The sequence below is a fragment of the Podarcis pityusensis genome (genome assembly GCF_964106645.2).
Source record: "Podarcis pityusensis genome assembly, chromosome: 13".
Taxonomy (NCBI): Eukaryota; Metazoa; Chordata; class Lepidosauria; order Squamata; family Lacertidae; genus Podarcis; species Podarcis pityusensis.
The window spans coordinates 3,197,061-3,202,699 of NC_138038.1; the positions used below are offsets into that span (position 1 = coordinate 3,197,061).

The window sequence follows — 5,639 nt, forward strand, 5'->3', positions numbered from 1 at the left end:
TGTCCCACCTAAGCATCTCTAAAATCCTGATGCCCCTCCCCTATGGCATATAATTCTTATTATTCAAAAAGTGAACTATTCACATGGAGGAAGCCTAAAAGGACATACACTGTTAATAACTCATTCTTGAATTGCCCCCCCCCAAATTTAATTCCCCGCCCCGTGGGAACTACTGCTCTAGACGGATTTCAAAGACCAACACCTGAATCTTAAATTGTGTAAACACAACCTAAAAAACACTGTGTAAAACCTACTTCTGTGTAGAAGAAAAGTATACAGATTGTGCTCTCCCAACATAACCATCCCATTGCCTGCTACTTGTGCACCTAATAAATAGCTGTTACACTAAAAAGCTATTAATTGCAGGAATACAAAAAATGTTCAGCTGTTTAAATGGCATCAAAAATTGAGTGAATGTAAGCACAGTATAGGAGTGCTTTGTCAATTTTAGAAAATTAATATTTCTTATATGTTTAGTATTATGGCCAGTTGTGGCTAATCTATTATTACTTCTCATATGTTTGTATTGCTTTGTTTGTAGCAAGCGCTTGTACAGAATACACAGTGCATAGTTTGAAGTAGATCGGAAGTTTCTGGCAGATAACTATTTTAGCTTCTGCAGAATTCAGTCTATTGTGAACATTTTTATCCCACTGATTTCATTGGGAGGTTATTGAAAGATATCCTTAACTTCTCCATAGAGAGGATTACAAACGTTTTCAATTTCAGATGAGTCACACCCTTAATTATCATCTGATAAACTATATGAGCCTTTGTAGCCTAGTTAGTATTACCAAGTATAGTTGGCTCATTTTGAAACAAAAGTCATCCAAGTTGAACTAGAAAACCTGTTCCGTAGCTCTCAGAAGGTGAGACTGGGACCTCGCTGCTTCATCCCATAGGAATCATCACCTTGGCAGTGCCACAAGATTCACTGCTGTGCAGAAATGCCACCAAAATTCACCAGATTCAGGTCTGGAGATGAGCTTTTGTAGTGCTCATCTCAAATGAAGGAAGGAAGCCTAAGACGTTCCCAGATTCTTCCCTGGTTCTGTTGAAAATCAAAGGTAGAGAAAACTTTATGGTTGACTTCACCTTTGAAATGCTGTACCCAGCACAGCTGCTTCTGGGTGGGCAGGTGGGGGAACCTCCCCATAGAACAGAAGAGACCCCTAAAGAAGAGCCCAAATTGATATTACCAACCACCACAGCTTCTGGAACTCTTTTAGACTGATTGTTTAGAAAGTCAACATAAAATGTAAAATATTCAGGGGCATTTTTTTAAAACAGCAACAACAACCCCAAAATAAATTACTATGTAAAATAATTATCAATGAAGTTGATGACATTGAATTTGACCTTGCCCAGGAGATCTTCTCAGCTTAACTTCCGCGCTACAGTGCAATGCTTTTCAGGCCCTCCTAGGCAACACAAGAGATTAACATAGAAGGAGAAATACTGTAATAATGAAGGAATCAAGACTAACAGAACAGTTGAAACATGCAGGAAACTTTAAGTTGTTGTCGTCATCATCTATTAAATTTATATACCATCCTTCATCTGAAGATCACATACTCAAGGAAATGAGCACTTAGTAGAACGATGATGAACTGTCATTAGAACAGATATCTCCAAAGGGGTTTTAACAGTCTGAAATACAGCAGTACTGGGAAGGGCATTTCAACAGAATTATAGTATCTAAGATATTGCTATAGACAATGAATGGAAACAGCAGTATTTCAAAGGACAGAACATGCCCAAAATGGAATGTCAGCAGCTAGCATTCCGAGAACAATGGAAGTGTCCCTGCTGGTCTGGTACTGGTTCTGATGCTGAATGACAGCATATTGTAAAATGAATACAATGGTATTGTTCAAATAACTCTAAGGACCAAGTAGTACCTTCAGTGGAATTACAAAGCTATACACTTTTCCCCAATTGGAGAGATGTTTCAGTGGACTGATGGACCTGATGTTTGATAATAAGCACTAATGTGAGTATCCTGGAAAGTTATCTTGGCGGTGTGGTGGACAGTTTACTGGAAACACTGTTTCAGTGCAGAGCAGCGATCAACAGTGATTGGGTTTTTTTAATGTTGCTTTCATGTTCATTATTAGCAAAAGGACTGAAAACAGAACAGAAAGTATCATAATGTTTTAAAGTAAATTTGTGGTGTACCCCATTTGGAATATTATGTGCAGTTCTGGTTACCTGATCCTAAGAAAGATGCTGTAGTGCTGGAAAAGTACAGAAAAGGACAGTTACACTGATAAAATGTCTTTTCTTAGCACAAAGATGTGCAGAGCAGTCCGACAGAACAATCTTATACCAGATCCCTAGATGCACTGCAGATATACAGGCACAGCAACTGGCAAAACCTGTTGGGTGATATCTGGTTTTCAGCATTGCCATGTAACACCAGCTAAACATCACATCTGAAATAGGGATGGAGCTATGTAGAGGCATTGGCTGGCTTCACTCTTTTTCCTGCACACACACACACACACACACACACACACACACACACAGTATATTGCCAGGTCAAAAATTATGAAACCAATATCACAATATGAACTTCAACCTGGTTTTGGATGATATATCGCACAGCCATAGTGCCTGCTCAGCCTTGTGGGAAAGGGGAAAGATGTAAGTACATACATACCACATAATTTCCACCACAGTCCACCAAACATGGAGGCGCTGGCAATGAATACTGCATCATACACAGAAGCAAAGGCAATCAGTGACATCACAATGATCTGGGCATGTCCACAGCACACACCCCATGCATCACAGCACACCATGGTAACACAATGATGATATAGCAGATGGACTCTTCTTTTAAAGAGATTTGCAACATTTATGACTCTGTATATGTGAGATACTTTAATAGCATCACAGCACACAATGATACCACAGCAACCCCACTTCAGCGGCACAGTGGCTCCAGGGGAATGGGAGCAACTGTCTCATTGTAGAAATAACTATGGTGTTGGTTAGAATTATTATTTTCAGTGCCTCTCCAAACATACATGTCAAATTCTACTCATGGCCTCTTTTAAAAAAGAGATTTGCAACATTTATGACTGTATATGTGAGATACTTGAATAGCATTTGTGAGGACCTTAAGTATACAGAAAGCCGGTGGGGGATGAATGATTTAAGCTGCAATTCAATATATACATTTACCTGGGAGTGAGTCCAACTGAACTCAAGGGGGCTTACTTCTCAATAGATATACCTGTATATAGGATTTCACTGTTACAGTTCTGTTAACATTTCACCAGTTTGGGTGTGCACATGAAAATAATAGCTTGAGGACAAAGAAAAGTTGAGAGTGAGAGACCAAAGAACAGGCACACGCCTAGCAGTCCTGGAAGCAGGTGTCATTAGCTGTTCTTAGGGTGATCGCATAGTTTGTCTGCAGGCTGCCCCAGCTCATTTTCCCACAATCTGTCACTGAAAATAGTTCAGACCTTTTGCCTCATACTGCGTTTTGTCAGGTTGCCCTTGATCAGCATCCCAACTTTCTGGTTTCTTTGTGCCAAAGTGAATGCTTCATTAAATTGAAACTAGCCTTCCTCCAAAATCCTTCACTCTGTTAGAACAGTTATCAGGTGATGCTCCACATCTTAGCTCCTTATCTTTTGTCACCTCTCCTCCATTCTTAGCACAATCTTCCCTTAAAATGAGAAACAAGAGGCGGAATTTGCAGACACTCATTCTTTCACTACTGATACCATCAAGACCAGCCCAGCCAGGGCAGCAAATAGTATAGTAATTCATGTATTGCTATATAAATTTACAACTATGGGGCTCCATTTGCATTTTCTTCCTTGTGTACCAGAATGTATTGGACCACTGCTGGACACCATGTTCATTTCTTCTGAGGAAACAAGTTTCTGGTCTTACACACACAAGCTTTGTTATTTCATAGTCTTGCAGAAGGAATTTAGATGGATATTTCTGCTTTGTATGCAAACAGGTGAAAGTGCTCAGTCAATCACAAATGCTTTGTGTTGGTTAGAACTAGATTTTAACCCATATGGCATAACTGCCTAAAGTTGTGGGAGAGGCAGTGTTAAATGGAACAGTAAACACAATGTTTATGTTGTTGGGTGAGTGGCTCCAGCCTTCCTTCATTATTATTATTTTTTAAAAAATAGATATAGTTACAAAGTGGCAGATGCAAGCACTCTCTTGTTATTAATGAGTTTGCAAAAACTAAATAAGGGCATTAGTGTATAACATCCTAAGTGAAAATAACTGCTGACTCCTGATGTTGAAGCTTTTAAGAGGCTTGCTTTTTAAAGCAGCATGTACTTGAGAAATGGGTCATGTGTACAAAGTATAGTTGACTTCTTTCCTTCTTCGTATCCCTTGGAGTCTTTGTAACTTGCTGGACAAAGCTTGGATAAATAAATGTTTAACCCTATTAAACTTGTTAATTAACTTGTCAATTTTGAGTCAGGCTTCCGTACAGCCAATCTCCTGCTTAGTGAGAAACCAGGAAGCCTTTGCAATCTGCAACACGGTTTTTCCTTTTTCCTTCTCCTTTCGCGTCACAGATGGCTTAGTACCAGGCATTAGGGAAGGGGGTAAAGCAGCAAGGAGGGATTATTTTCCTTCTCCGATGCCTATTGTGAAGTGATAGAAAAGACCACAGCCATTCCATCTCCCAGTCTTTTGTACGTGCAAGAGGAGTCAAGGGAGGGACAGGATCTTATTTCACTTCATGCTGGGCTTTTGTAGGAGGCCCTTTGCCTCTGCTGAGTAGAGCCCAAGGGTCCAAAGAGGTGGTCAAAAGCATGGAGGCTCCAGGAAGTTTCTCATTTCAGTAGCTAGCTTTTGCAGAATGCTGCTGGGTGCTTGAGATGGGAAGCTTCCTAGAGCTTGATCAGAGAAACTTGGGAGCTGCACAGTCCCTTCCTCCCTCTAGGCTTGGGAGCATCACTGGGCTTGTTCACTGATGGCAAGGAGTCTCGGAGCAAAGCAAAAAAGCCATTGTCAGTGTTTGCTTGGCTGTATTTGAGCTGAGTTTGGCATTTACTATGGGGACAAAAAAAGATGAAACATGAAGAGTTAATTTAGAACCCCCCCCCCCTTTTTTTTTGGTGGGCCATTCTCAAATTGACCGGAGAGAAATTTACTCAACAGTTTCAAGGCAACATGCAAGGTTCCTGTACAGTGGTACCTCGGGTTACAGACGCTTCAGGTTACAGACTCTGCTAACCCAGAAATAGTACCTTGGGTTAAGAGCTTTGCTTCAGGATGAGAACAGAAATTGCGCGGTGGCAGCAGGAGGCCCCATTAGCTAAAGTGGTGCTTCAGGTTAAGAACAGTTACAGGTTAAGAACGGACCTCCAGAACGAATTAAGTTCTTAACCTGAGGTACCACTGTATAGTGGAATGATGATTGCTAGTTTGAACACCAAAGATGTCTGTATACAAGATGACTTGCCTAGTGAAACAAGTTAACAGCAATTTCAGTGTGTTTTGTGCACATTAACGATTTTCTGAAACATTTGTTTAAACAATATGTTTCTTCATTCCTTTCTTCAGTGTAAAGGACTAAACTTGAAATGGGGCCTTACCAAGGCAAGAGACTGTTCCTTTCTTGTCCTGCTTTGTGGGTGTCC

At 40.5% G+C, this 5,639-nt stretch overlaps 1 long non-coding RNA gene across 1 annotated transcript; it reads right to left on the reverse strand.

Moving 5' to 3' along the window:
* Positions 1 to 624: 624 nt before the first annotated feature.
* On the reverse strand, positions 625 to 4,394 carry LOC308460616. Its single transcript, XR_013978636.1, has 4 exons — positions 2,663 to 4,394; positions 2,212 to 2,237; positions 1,360 to 1,421; positions 625 to 1,051 (listed from the first exon to the last, which is right to left on the reverse strand). It is a non-coding gene; the product is annotated as an uncharacterized lncRNA (long non-coding RNA).
* Positions 4,395 to 5,639: the final 1,245 nt, after the last annotated feature.